Source organism: Microplitis demolitor, chromosome 6 (assembly GCF_026212275.2).
Source record: "Microplitis demolitor isolate Queensland-Clemson2020A chromosome 6, iyMicDemo2.1a, whole genome shotgun sequence".
NCBI lineage: Eukaryota > Metazoa > Arthropoda > Insecta > Hymenoptera > Braconidae > Microplitis > Microplitis demolitor.
In genome coordinates this window covers 4747050-4762280 of record NC_068550.1, presented here as the reverse complement: position 1 = coordinate 4762280, position 15231 = coordinate 4747050, and the positions used below count along the sequence as shown (strand labels likewise).

The following is a 15231-nucleotide window of genomic DNA, read 5'->3' as shown; positions in this document are numbered from 1 at the left end:
AATTTTATTACATTTTTCAAAATTTTCAATATCACAACCAATGGCAGATTTTTTACCCTTTTATAAAAAAAATTTTGCAAATTTACCATAAAAATCTACATTTCAATTAATGTTTCTTAAGATTCATTATTTTCAGAAAATTTGTTGCTCTTACATTCCATTTTTCACTGTTAATATTTTTTTAGTAGCCCGTTCTTCTCATTAAATAAAAATCTACTTAACTTATCTGTTTTTGCATTAAAATCCCCGTCTATGAGTAAATACTGTTTTTATTTCATATTTAATGAATCATTTTTTCATAGAGCTCTAAAATAAATTATCAGTGTTGATTTAAAAATATCTTGTAAGTAAATTTGAGTTATTGCTATAATTATCTGCAGTGGTGATTACAATGGGTAGTGATAAAAATAAATGATGATAATATTTTGTAGTGGTTCGTCGAGTAAAATTATAACTCAAGATATTCTTGATCTCAGGGCGTAACCAGCGTGAAAACTATTTCTCAAAGAATGCAAGACGAGCAAATGAAGTGTTCTAGTTGCGAGGAGGCGGCTTGTCTTGCAGCTGTTGGCTTTCAAATGTATTTTTTTTTTTATTTGTTATTACTAACTACTGAATTTTTTAATTTCACCAAAACCAATGACTGTCATAAAAAAAAAAAAATAATAATAATAAATTCTAAATTATTTAATAAGAAAATATAATTTGAAATTTATGATTAAATGGATCCTATGATCGTCAGCTTAGAAATATCACAACAAATTTAGCAATAAAATAAACTATTCAAAGCACATAATATCCGAGTTATGGTAGTGAATAAAAAAAATTAAATAAAACAAAATAATAGAATGAATATAACGAACGGAAGTGGACAAGTTAACGCCCGAGATGATCGTCACCCAGGAGTAATGGATAAGAGAAAGAGATAGAGACCCATCAGATTTTATTAACGCGACCAATCATCCTATCATACGGCCTGGACATAGAGTGAATGTACGAGCAGTATCCATCCCAATTCACCGGGTTGAATGATTTCTCCAGCTGTGCTGAATGCTCATGTCTGTATGGAGACTAACTCTCATATTGATTGGGAAGTCAATTCGAGACTCAACGACCCGAATACTCTTGGTTGTTTTCGTCCTCTCATGTCTACGTTCCACCGATTTTATTTTCTTCTTTAATACTTTTTATTTTACTTTGAATTTTTTATTTTATTTTTATTTTACTTTAACTCTCTTTGAGTTCCATTTTTCACGAACAAATGTGCTCAGCATATTTTTAAATATATCCGGTGTCTAGCTGGCTCTATAAGCTTCCTTTAATGCGTCTGCGACGAATTGGAAAAATCCAAGGGATGATTGAAAAGACTAGGTGGATTCACTGTGAGAGCCAAGTCAATGCCGCGAAATATATATTACTCTTTAAATATATACATATATACATAGTGTGTATACATACATCAATCGATATTTTAAAAAAAAGTTTGAATTTATATCTGTTGCCGCGGGGAATGTGTACGTATATCAAGACACCGCGACGAAAGATGTAAAAAGCTTTTGGGAGTCATATGTTGAGACGTAAAAACGCCTTCTGAATTTATTCAGTTCACGAAACAGGATGTAATGAAGACGGCATAAACGTTATTAGATTAATATGTTAGAAAAATTTTTGGTCTTTGTCAGAAGTCATCCGCTAATTAAGAATAATAATTATGGAAAAAATTTTATTTAAATTTAAATCAATTAAAAAATAAACTATTTAATTTTAAAAATTGATTAGGAGATAGTTGAATCTGGCGGCTTTGAAAAATTTTTCTTTCGTGTGACAAAAAAAAATGGGATTCAAAAACATGGAACATAGACATGGAAAAAATGTCAGATTCAAGGAATGCATTTATTTGCATGTATTTTATATTTATTTGCAACTGAAATTTATTTTTTGCAGGAGAAATTTTCCCAGCCTTGATTTAAGATAATTATGAGATTGTCAAAATAAACTTTTTTGAATTTTTATCCAAATTGGATTTTTAAATTAAAAATCGAAAAAATTTGAATGTCGTCTTAAATTGATAAACAAATATTCTGTGACTAACAGAGACATAAATTAGAATGAAGATCCCCAGGTTAAACAAAAAATGGTCTCGAAAAATTCATTATGGTTAGAACTCAAATTTGAAACAGAGCAGAATTCAAAATTAATATATTTCGAGCCGATGATATATAAAATAGTGAAATATCACATTGAAAAAATAACTAGTTTGAATAATAAATAATATTTTGATAAATTTATAAATTATTTAAAGACAAAAATAACAAACAAGAAGTAAAAAGTGAAATTTAAGAGTTATTGAATGATTGGTGAGTTAAACAAGATATCGTGTACGTTGTCCTGAGGTCTTGTGCCCTCGTCTTTCTCCATTGAACTCTAATTTTATCCATTTATATTAATAGCTACAAACAGGAGAAGGGCTAAGCACGCCCGCTATATTAAAACTAAAGTGTATTTGTACACAGAAATTGTAAGAATAAAATTTAAAACGATAATAAGAATTCGGAGACTAAACAAAATATTACCCGTGAAAAAATCTCTTTGTACAATTTTAGGAGATGGTATTAAATTCTGTAAAATTTTTATAATTTTACAAAATTTCATGGCGTAAAATTTCTAGAATTTTGTAAAACTTCATAACTTTTCATAAAATTCAGTTCAGTTTGTAGAATTGTATGGAAGTTCATAAAATTTAAATCCAGTATTAAAACTATGATTTTCTAAGTTTCATGAAACTCCGGTTTTCTAAAATTTCAGTTTTTTAGAATTATACAAAATTATATGAAACTGCATAATATTGAATTACAAGAAATTATGAAATTGAATGAAATTCAAAAAAATTTGCAAATTTTTATAGGAATTCATAAGTTTGTATCCAATATTAAAGAAAATGGTTTTTCCAAATTTTTACCAGACCATTTTCGGTACAAAATTTCAGTAAAGAAATTTCTAAAAATTTCATAAGTTTTATAAGAAGATTTTTTAACGGATGTATTTTTATCTACATCGGTATTAAAAAAAATATATATTATACTTTTTAAGATCGATATATCGATAGTGACAGATGACATATTAAAAGGGTTGTTTCATTGTACGAAAAAAAATTTGACATCTTGTGAATGTAATCGTACAAAAAATCTCGTCTTAAAAATTTATCTTTTTTACGCCTTTTCTATGTGTTTATTTTTTTGTTATCCTGAGCCGTTTTTTTTTTTTTATCTTCGTAAAGATTTCCGGGATTTAAATGTTAGCACTTCCTGTTTAATTCAAAGTTTTACGAAAAGCGTAATGGGAGTGATTGTTATGATGAGAAATAATAAACCGTCATAATGAAAGTGTCGGAGGAAGATGAGGGGCAGGTGATTCATTGTTTGGAATGCGATAACCATGTCGAGACATGTTAAACGCATGTGTAAACTAAGAAGGGGGAAATAAAAGGGGATGTGAGTGAGATAATAATTTTGTTGATTGTATCGTATATTATTTCAAGACCTCTACGGTCCAATAAGAATTAATTTCATACCCCATTGTTATTGCGATTATCATCTTTTGTGTTACGTTCACTGGGAATATATTTTAAATTAATTTAAATAAAATTCATTTAAATATTCAAATCTATTTCCATCAAATTATTTTAAAAAAATATTTTTTTTTGGCTCTTCAATATTTTGTTTTTATTCCCATAAAAAATCTAATTAATTATTCGTATAAATTTACATTATGAAATACTTTTGAATAAAATCACATAAATTTGGAACCAGTGAAACAAAAATTTAATAATGGTAATAAAAAATATATATATATATTAAGTTGTCAAATAAATTATTTTTATGATATCAATTTATTGTCCATTAAAAATTCAATTATAATAGGATAGTGACACGAAATGTCATAAAAAATGTTTACACAAAAAACTTAAAAATTTCTGATAATTAAATTTGAAAAAAAAAAAAAAAAAAAAATCATTTTAGAGACTGATTAAATATTTTTTATGTAAATATAAATAAATAAAATTTGATTTTATTATGAAATTGTTGTAAAATTTTATGCTACTCTTAGCAAATTAATAAAAAAAATATTTTTCAAGGTCTTAAAAAAATATCTATAAATTTATTGCAGTAGTCATAGTTTACGATGGCAATTTAACGCAGTGCAAATAAATACAAGTATAATTCAAATAAATAATAAAGATATAAATACTGGCTGCAAAAAAATATGTATACAAAACTCATCTGGTAACGGACGGAAAAGTTAAGAGAAATTCAGTAAGATGTCGCTAAGCTGCGCTTACTTGGGTTAAAAGAAGATTTTCAGTTATGATAAATTTCGTTGAAAATTAATAAAAATGTTAAAAATTTATTTTTGTTAACAATAATTCTGTTTCTTTTGTTTATCCGTACGTAAATTAACAAGGGTTGATACCCCATTTGGATGGCGAGTTTAAAACAAACTTGCGGCGGGTAAAGCAGACACAGGAGAAAGAGAGAGAGAGAAAGAGAATGACGGGATTTATAATTCACGTACTTAGGGCCATGGGGTTGGTATAGTAAGCTGACGGTATTCCTAATGAAAGATAAACATAATCAATCCTCGGCGCGGCAGTTGAAAGAGAGAATATTATATAGCCAGCAAACTTGCGTAATTTAGCCGAGGTTATATACTGAAACCCTACAATTTTACACACCCTCAAACCCTACACTATGCTCTTTAGCTTTTTCTCTTTCTCATGAAGCAACCCCCTGGGGCAACATCTCGCCCTGTTTTCGTTTCATTATCCCTGTGTTACAACGAGACACGTCAGTCCCCTAATTACCACGAGTTGAGACAAATGCACCGGAATTTATAATCCAATCGTTTTGATTCATTTACAGCATTTTTTTACTAATTAACTGAGCCAAAATTTTTTTTTTAATGGATTGATTGATGTTTTTTTGGTGGATCGAAATTAGGTCTTTTTTCGAATTTTGAAAGTCAGCTATTTAAATCCGTCATTGAATTTTACAGAATTTGTCAACGGCCATATCACGCTGAAATAAACACCAGTTCTCGTCCGATCACTGAAGTTAAGCAGCATTGAGCATGGTTAGTACTTGGATGGGTGACCGCTTGGGAACACCATGTGCTGTTGTCATTTTTTTTTAAATTTTTGTCTTATAATTATTTTATAAAGTTTATTCAATGATGAATTTAAATAAGGTCGACTTGTAGATTTCGTTTAAATTTATTTTTCTTTTTACACTTGTTAAGATTTCAAGAGTTCAAATTTTTCAAGACGAATTCTTATTTTAATTATTAAAAAAAAAAAAAAAATGAAGTAAATAAAAATATCTTTTGATGAATTATATAATTCATTATATATATAATTCATCTACATCCTTCATAATTTAATTCATATTATCCTTATAATTTTTTTAACTAAAAAGAACAACTTGACAAATTGAAAGAGACAACTCATTAAATTACTTGCAAATAATATGACGTGATGAAGTTTGTTATTTTTTGATAGACGAAAATGAGAGAAAAGCATCTCCATGTATGTAGCAGGAGACTAGACGAGAGTAACTGAGTCGAGGAAAACTGGAAAGCAAAACGCGGTCGTTAAATCGCGCCAGCGGCAAATCCGGACAGCGACGTTGTGTGTGACGCTTTTCCATATATACATATCATACTATATATATAAATATATAAATGCACAAAGAGTGACAAAGAGAGACAGCTTAACAGATAATGCATATATGAGTAAAAGAGAGAATCCGTTAGTTTTCAGGATTAAAAGCAAAAGCGCAGAGAGGATACATCCCTGTTATATGAGTATATATGGAAATACGCCGAAATATTTCTCTTGTCAGTTTTCGAGAGGATCTACTACTACAACAACTATTACTACTACCATCATCACTATGAGAGGAGCGAATAATGTTGCAGTGAGAGCATTTTCGCGCATTCATTTGCGTATTTAATATCATACGTGAATTAAACAAGACCAGATAAATTAAAGTCACATCGTTATGTAATGCTCTCAAATTTATTCCGCATTTTTTTATTTATTTACCACTTTTTTTTTTTTTTTTTCAAACATTTATATATTTAATAAAAAATCTCACTCATTTTATATGACGTAAAAATTTAATTCCAGAGTGAATAACAATTTTTTCCACGTCAAAGTATTTATTAAAAAAAAATATACACATGTATTTTATCATACGTTTCATTTAATGTTAAGTTAAGTGGACGCAGTTTATACATTCTTTGAATTAATCATAAATAAAGATGCACTTAAGTATCTCATGACTTACTACTTGACTTAAAACGATTTTAAAATATTTTAAGAAATAAATATATATATATATATATATATATATATATATATATATATATATATATATATATATATATATAATGGTAGACCATTAGTGATAAAACGAAACAAATTAGTTGAAAAAAAAAATTATAATAAAAATGATTATTTTTCCATTAACACTTTGAATGAATAAATTTATGTAGCTATATATGAATTCATTTATTTATTTTTGGTAATTATTTCGAAGTGGGGTCAACCACATTTTTTTTTTTTTTTTTTTTTTTTTTCAAATTGTTCTATTTCACCAGATTTATTAATTTTTTATCAAAAGTTACTTTAATATTTTATTGAGTTTTTGCAGTTTAAAAGCATAAAAAATTCGCGCTTTTATAATTTTCATCAAAATTTTAATTGCAACATTTTTTCAAGTCTGGTAGTATTTTTTTTCTTAAAGAAAATGTAGAACTAAATAAGACGATATTGCAATTAGAAATTTTTTAATGAATTTTTGAATATAAATATTTTTTATTGCTGTAAAAAAAAAAATGTTAATTAATAATGGATTTCAAAAATAATATATGAAATCTTTTGGCACGTACATGCTGAGCTTTTGATAAACATCTAACGGTGAATTCGGGATTAATTTTCGAAGAGTGTCGCGTGCAGTGAAACGAAGAGAGAGATAGAAAGTTCCATTAGGATGTCCTGTGTCAACTATCCATAGGGGACTAAGAGAGAGAATCATTTGGACGGTTTAAAGCCGACAGCTTTAGCTATTATGTTGCTGTATGAAATATTGACTGTATTTTGTCTGAACAAACATTAAATTGAATAATTTTGTCATTTGCGTATTATAATTATTATTATAATTATAATAATCAATTATTTTTATTTTGAGGTAACTCGTGAACAGATTTTGGATTTAAAATTGACTTTTATTATAATTTATTATTGTTTGTTTTTCGTTTGACTCGATGGAAATTAAATTAATATGATAATATTATGATAATTATACATTAATAATTCAAAGTGGATTATATTAATGAAATTTTTCGTAATACTAATCAGGGTTTGATATTTTAAATAAACATTATTTATAATTAATTTTAAATGAATCAGTGAAAAAATATATTTTTGATAGGATTCAAAAATAAGGTTTGAAAATAACTTTAGTCAAAATTCTTATAAATGATTTTTGATTAAATTATACCAAACTTACTCAGTTTATTGAAAGTGATATATAATTTATCATATATCTATATCATATATTAAATAGCTATTTTATAACCAACAGTTGTATGAAACCTGTCTAAGTCTGCTCGAAAACTAGGCTTCAATATTTAGTTCCCTGTTGCTAACAATAAACGAATAGATTTAATAGATAACAAGAGCGTTTGACGATTTTTAGTTCAAGTTTCTTTAATATTGAGCGCAAAAACTTTATCGTAGAATTCATTAAGGATTCATTTTTAATTAAAACCCTAACAATAGTGTACTTATTTAAGACCATTGTTACAGTAACCTTAAAATTGCTCTAATAATATAAAAGACATCTTTTGACTTGAGTATTTACTTTTTGAAATATCTTTAAAGCGCTAGGAAATATAATTTTTTAAAATTATTAAATTTTCGAGTATTGTTCCAAGTTTGATATTCGTTATTTTTTTTCTTTATATATCAAGTCGTTTTTTAACTGCCGGGTCATTCCTGGCGGAAATTTTTTGAACTTTTCTATGAAAAAATCTTTAGAACTCTGAAAAAGTTTAGAACTGAGTTTTCCAGAAAAATTTCCACCAGGGATTAGCGACCCGATTCTAGCCGAATCTCAGACTCGATTTTTTTTAACTGATACTGGGATTCGAACCCACGTCTGGCCAATTACCAAATTCGAGCGGTAAGCCGGCGTATAAGGCCATGGTGGTTGGTTTTATTAATTATTACTAATAATCGTTATTTGAATTGTTTTCAAATTAAAGAAATCGCACTGGTTTAAAATGTTGGGGTGAGTTTAACCCCAGAGTAGGAATTTCATTACAGGGAAGGGTGGTAGGGGGAAAAATGGACATATTTATATTCCATATAAACCCTTTTTTAAGGGGTCCATTTTACCCCACTCTCTCTAATAGAGACAGTGCGAGGTCTGAAAAATAAATTTTTACTTTTTTTTTTTTAGTAGTAAGTAAAAAAAATTAAATATCTAATGAAGGGTAAAATGTTTTAACAAGAAATCTTTTATTAGTAATTAAAAAGTCACTTGAACTAAGTAAGTTTTTGCTGACGCGAATAAATGGTATCGAAAATAACTCAACTCCAAGATTCTCAAAACTTTACATAATTGATAATAAGTTAATTAACTCGGTAAATATTTAATTCCCGTTAATTTAAATGGCCTGATGATAAATAATAAATGGATATCTTTCACTAAAAGCAACATTAATAATTGAATTCATCAGTCCATATTAAATTTAAAAGCAGTGAAATGTATATAGAGCTTAGAGGATAGAGGAATTTAAGAGAAAAGTATTTGCTAGCTCTTTATTATTTCAGGAAAATATTGTTAAGTCTATATTATTATTTTATATAGTATTTCAATGAGACAAGTTAGATATTAATAGTGAATGAAAGAATGTAGATAAGCTGAATAAATGGAATCGGATTTAAACTCTTAAACAAGCATTTGAAATTGAAATCTCTTCTTGTCTAGAATATTCGTATATAAGCATCGACGAAGCGATCAATCCAGAAAAGGAGTGCCTCTTTACCTACGTCTTACCCCGGGGCCGGAAGGGGCGCAGGCATCAGGATGGATCCTTCTTATTCAAGCTAAGGGCGGGAACGTTGAAACTTAGAGAAATATTTCTTCCTCGATTGTGGGTTTCGCGATTCGCTTGTAGACGACTGGGAACGATATATTCTTTACGTTATCGCACCTTCTTGTGTCGACCGATGTACCAACTTGATATATATATATATATATATATATATATATATATATATATATATATATATATATATATAAAGAGAGAATGAAAAGGACTGTAATACTGTAGAGAAACCTTGACGTATTTTACAATCCTCCAACTTGCTGAAATTCTTGACAGGGAATCCAACCCGTGAAATAACACAAAATTTCTCGGTATATTCGTTGGGTTTTAAACTTTACACTGTAAATTGTTGTTGAAAAATACTATCTAAGCTGTGGAAGAAACTTCATAAATAGAAAATAAAGAAAAAAATATTAATGTATTATTTTATAATTAAAACTTAAATAAAAAATTCATTTTTTTTTCTCGAATTGTTTCACGAAAAAAAAGAACAAGATTCACAGTCATACATGATAATGAGGCGCATCGATATCAGACGATTGGAATCATTTTTAAAAAACCTGTAAGAATTAAAGTTTCAAATACTATTTTATCAAATAGAATTTTCAAGTTTTACAGTTTCAGATGTACTTGTAACTAAATTTTTAAAAACAAAATTTGATAAAATGTTCACTGTTTTCTGTTTGAAGTATCACGGCGTTTATATGTTAAATTTGAATTTTTCCTGTTTTCTTTTTTCCGTCTATTTATGAGATAAATAAATATTTAAATAAAGAGATCGGAAATGAAAATGAAAAATGAATCGATTTATGATAAAGTTATAAAATTTAAAAACTTTTAAACTCAGTGAATTAATGAAATAGTACTGAAAATTATTCTGTACAAATAAATGATAGAGTAAAATTCAGTTTAGCTCGAACTGTCATAATTTAAAGTTATATTTTGCTAATTGTGAAAGACATATTATAATTTATTAATTTTTGTTTCTGATAATTTATTCTTTGAGCTGATAAAATTTCTACTAAAAAGTAATAAATATTAATAAGTTTTGTAAAAAAGTTTTGACAAAAAAGTGTGCCTTGAACACTTTTGTAACAAGAAAAGTCATTAATTATCGTTTTTAAATTTTATTGCAGAAAATATTCTTTATATTAAAATTGAGAAATTTTTTGCTGTGCGTCTCCTTTACTTGCACTGTATCGATGATAGATTTTTTTTTTATTTAAACCAATTAAACAAGAAGGATTTCAATTGCAATTTTCATTAAGTTCTTACTGACTAAAATCTAAAACGAATAAAAAAAAATTGGGTCAATCAATTGCGTTTATAAAAAGTTATCGTGTTTCCGTACCGACAATCAGACTTCCCGACATCACCGGTATAAAAAATTGAAGTACTAGTTGCGACATGAATTTCTAAATAAATCGATTTGCAATTGCATCAAGCTTGTTTATTATAAAATTTGAATTGTTATTGTTTGCTTATATTGCTATTTAAATGCATTGTATGAATTGTAAATACGATTTAATGGAAATTAATCAGTCGAAAATTTTTATACGAGAGTCAGAGCGCTCAGAGTTTTCGCGCTTGAAGTATGCGATTATAAATCATTTTTTTGTAATTTTTAGAAATTTATTGTTCATTCAAAAAAATTTCTGTTCATCAATTCATTAAAAAAAAATTAAAATTTTTTAATGAATTTTGAGTTTGTAAATTTTTTTCTTTAAATTGAAGTAGAAAATTGATTTTATTGTGGAATTCAAACGATTGATTTTGTTCATTGAAGTTTTTTTCAAACCATCAGATAAATAAAGATTTACTTTATTAATTTTTTTTTATTTATCGAAGTATATTGTTGGGAAATAAAAATAAATAGATGAAGAATTGGATTTTATTATCGAATGAAAGACTCCCTAGCGTCTAAGGAACGTCACGCGTATGGTGGTCGTTTTCTTTCCGCAAAATTGAGCGTTTGAAATTCGCGGCGCGCCTGAGATTCACAATGACGTCGTTGTATGAAGACTGAGTGAAGATGAAGGTAAAAAATAAGATGAGAAGGGCAGAGAGCTCGGAATCGGAGAATAATAAAAAAAAATAACGAGACTTCTGAAGAGATTGACGTAGACGAGGCCATAGTGCGAGTCTAGAATTTGAAACTACTAAACGTGTACAATATCGTGAGTTCTTAAACCTTATTATAAAAAATCCTATCTATCATCTGATCCTTCGTTCATTTTTTGCTCTATCGAGCAAAATTATTTTTCATTTATTATTTCAACACTTTTATTCTTTGTTCTGCTAATGTGAGATTATATTCGAGTAATCAAATTAATGAATCTGTCATTTGTCGTTCAAATTGGAAAAAACGGTATAGAAAAATTCCATTTACAATTTTAAGAAAATTTCATCTGACGACTCCTAGAAAGTTAAATTAAATTTTTTTTTTTGGACATTAATAAGTAATTCGGAATAAATTAGAGTAGAATTTTTTCGGTAAAAATTTTCATATATAAGCTTCCAAGTACATTTCCTATCGTTGCCCAGCTAAAATTGCATTTTCTCGAAAATTCTATGGTAAAAAAAGTTTTTTCAAAATTTTAAAGAATTCTATTTTAGACTACAAATTGGGTAGAGGTATCGTTTTTGGCCAATTTTGGACGCTTAAGAAATTTGAATAAAATAATTTGTAAAATACGCATTTACATAATCAATTTTTTTAATGTATTCGAAGATACTTTGCACTATTGCAATGCAATTTTTTTTTTTTTCATTAATTAAAATAAAATATTAAATGTCCAAAAATGGAACTATGGCCAAAAATGGTGCTCCTGCCCTAAATCCTGTTAATTTTAAATATTTTTCACAATTTTCGCTCAAATAGATAACCTCCCAAAGACACATGTCTTAAAATTTAGTAAAATAACGTCACAGAGTGAAATTATCTGAAAATGTAAATGAATAAATAAAAATGAATAATAGGTTTAAGCAAAACGACAGATACTGTATCCAAGTTTAAAGTTTTAGGGGTTTGAAATCAGTATGACAACTTAGCTCTTACCTAATGAAACTTAGCTTCAGGGACAAGTATAAAGATCTTGAGGAACGATATTAGTCGTCAGAGTCGTGTAGAAGTTGCCACTTGGTACAGTCTCGACGTCTACTCTTGACTTGCGTCACTTACGGTCTTCGCTTGCTCGCGTTTCACGGCGGCTATGACGACGACGACGACGACGACGACTCGAAGTAGTGGTAGACCAAGTGGCACTTTCTGAAAACGCCTTTACACCACCTACATACTACTAAACAACTTGCTTCTTCCTTCTCTCTATCTCAGTCTAAAACTCATTGTCTTTCTCATTCTATCTTACAAACTTACATTATTTATATATCTTCATCTTACCCACAAGTCAACACTACCAACTAAAGTATAAAGTCACCTTCTATTTCTCTACTACTTCTCATCGCTAATAAACTTTATAGACTAAAAGCTGCGCTACTTTACATCTTTAAAATTATTCACAACTTTGAGGTTTAGTTTATACAAACACCTTTATTGACATTCATAACTCGTAATATTTATCATTTTTATTATTTCATATATTTTTTTATACTGACTTTAATGAATAAATATGTAATAATAATAATGATAATAATAATTAATGGTTAAGCTTCGTGACGATGTTTTGCATAAGTACGCTGTTGCATGTATACGATGGAAAAATTCAGTACATCGTAAAAGGGGAGAGAATATCTAAGTACATGTTTTCTTTATCCTTTTTTTTTTTTTTTTTTAACTTAGTTCCCATACTACATCTTATCGGTTAACGAGGCTAACCGAGAGAAGTGCCTCGTTATCCACTAATTCCATTACCATCAAAGCAAATTTAACGTCACCTTTTTTTGTCATTATTAGGTTGTTATTTTCTCTAAATTATAAATATCAATATTGTTATTCTTATCTTTGTCAATTAACAAAAATTTAGGTTTTTGTTTTATAAAAACTTTCGTAATACTGTTCAAAATTTGCGGATTAAATCCGGAGTGAATTCAGAGTGGATGATTTTAAATCCCTTCAAAGTAGAATTGACTGAAGAAAAGTTTATTTCAACGTCAAAACTCCAAATTGGAGTAAATGTTAATTAGAATAAAATTTTAATTTTCTCCGTAGGTGGATTGATTTTTTTTTTAAACTTCGAAACTCAAAGAATGAATACTGATTTGAATAAAATTCGTATTTACTCCGAATCCAACCTTACGAATTATTCGTGTCAAGCCAAATAATTCGCGGGAAAAAATTGTGATTTTGAAAAAATATTATTAGTGACATTGATATATTATGAAGCTTTTTGTACAAATTTAGAACTACAGTGATACAAATTTTGTATCGATTAAAAAAAATTAATGATCCTGTTGTTAACAGACAATTTTTAATTTTTGAATTTTTTTTTTCAAGAAGTCAATTACAAAACATTAAAAACTAAAAAATACACATGTAGAAAATTGAAAAATCTATAAGTGCATTTTTTTGAAATATTTTTTTTTCTATAATTTATCGTTTTGAAAAAAATTGAAAAAAATAGAAGTTGACCGAAACTCATTTTTAAAATTTGGTAACAGTAGAGCACCTCTCCGCTTCGTGATTGAGGTGTGCAATTATTAGACGGCGGCTAATTTCAGAATCATAAAAATTATCATTTATAAATGAACAAAAAATATATTAGCGTTCACTATAAAAATAAATAAATAATATTTATCATTGTGTTATAATAATTGTGATAGTGATAAACGTAATAAAAAAAAAAGTTAATCACAATATGGCAGACCGCACCGGAAAATTAATTCACGCCTTGGGAAAATTTTTCATTGTATTCTGTCTGTAAGGAAATAATAATAAAAATAAATAATAATAAAATATAAATAGAATAAAATAAAATAAACTAAAAAAAAAAAGAAAATAATATTAATAATAATAATAAAACAGAATAGAGGGTAGAGTGGAAAATAGAACAATTCATTTTCTCAAGAAATACGATGATATCTGAGAAAAATAGCTGGTTGAAGATTTTCGCGACTAGAATGAGAAGAAACGAAAAGTGGATTTTTCTTTCTCACTTATTATTATTCTACTTTGCTCGCATTTCATTTCGTTTCATTTCCCTTTTATTATATATCTTTACCCGTGATAATTTAAAGGCAAGTTAATGAATTCGGATAGACGTTAAATGTCTACGAATAAATAGCAAAAAAAAAAAAAACTTAAATTAAAATAAATTTAAAACGCGAAAGAGGCAAACTAGAGAGATAATAAAAATGTTTTAAAGTCATGCGAACGAAAATGGTAATTATGGCATAAAAAAAATCTTTTTAAGATAAGAATAGGTTTTTAACAAAGAAGTGGATGTTAAATTATTTAAAAGACATAATTTGCATTGAGTTAAAAATTTATAAGTAATTAAAAAAGGAGTATAGATATGGATATATACATCTCTATCAAAGAATATAATATATTATTTATAAAGATTGCCATTATCTCGTCCCTTAATACAATATAAATATGACCCTTGGAAAGCATGTTCTATAGCTCCAGAGCGCATATTTTACGCGTCCCAAATCCCAAGTCCCTTTTCCATAATTTCAAATTGTTTTGAAAATGGATATATACACAAGAGAGTCCTTTGACATAATGCTTTTGCAATGAGAGTGAGAGAGGGGTCATGAGATAGTTATATACCTATATATATGTTGTTGTCTGTATACCCTTTGAAGCAATTACACTGGGTACGCACAACATGAGAGAGAGAAAGAGATAGAGATAGGAGAGATCCCATGGACTAAACTGCTTGTGCTTGTGGACTCGATAGGGAGATCCCAATCCCCTTTTCCGAGTCACGGTGGTATAACCCATCGAGGGTCTGGTATAAACAGAAGCTCTCTCGTGAGTTAATCCAATCTCAACTGTAATAAGTACCACGAATATTCGCCCTCTTGATGCTTCTGATGCTTTCATGATCAACTATTACTCCCTTTTCACGAACAACCATGAGCGGAACCGAGATA

The 15231-nt window shown here is 28.0% G+C and overlaps 1 protein-coding gene and 1 non-coding gene across 2 annotated transcripts in view; one reads left to right on the top strand and one right to left on the bottom strand.

The window, feature by feature from the left end:
* Positions 1-15231, bottom strand: part of LOC103573916 (E3 ubiquitin-protein ligase MYCBP2) — a 168852-nt gene that overhangs the window by 32425 nt on the left and 121196 nt on the right. The gene's annotated exons all lie outside the window — the stretch shown is intronic.
* LOC128668149 (5S ribosomal RNA) lies at positions 5058-5179 on the top strand. Its single transcript, XR_008403916.1, has one exon. It is a non-coding gene; the product is annotated as a 5S ribosomal RNA (ribosomal RNA).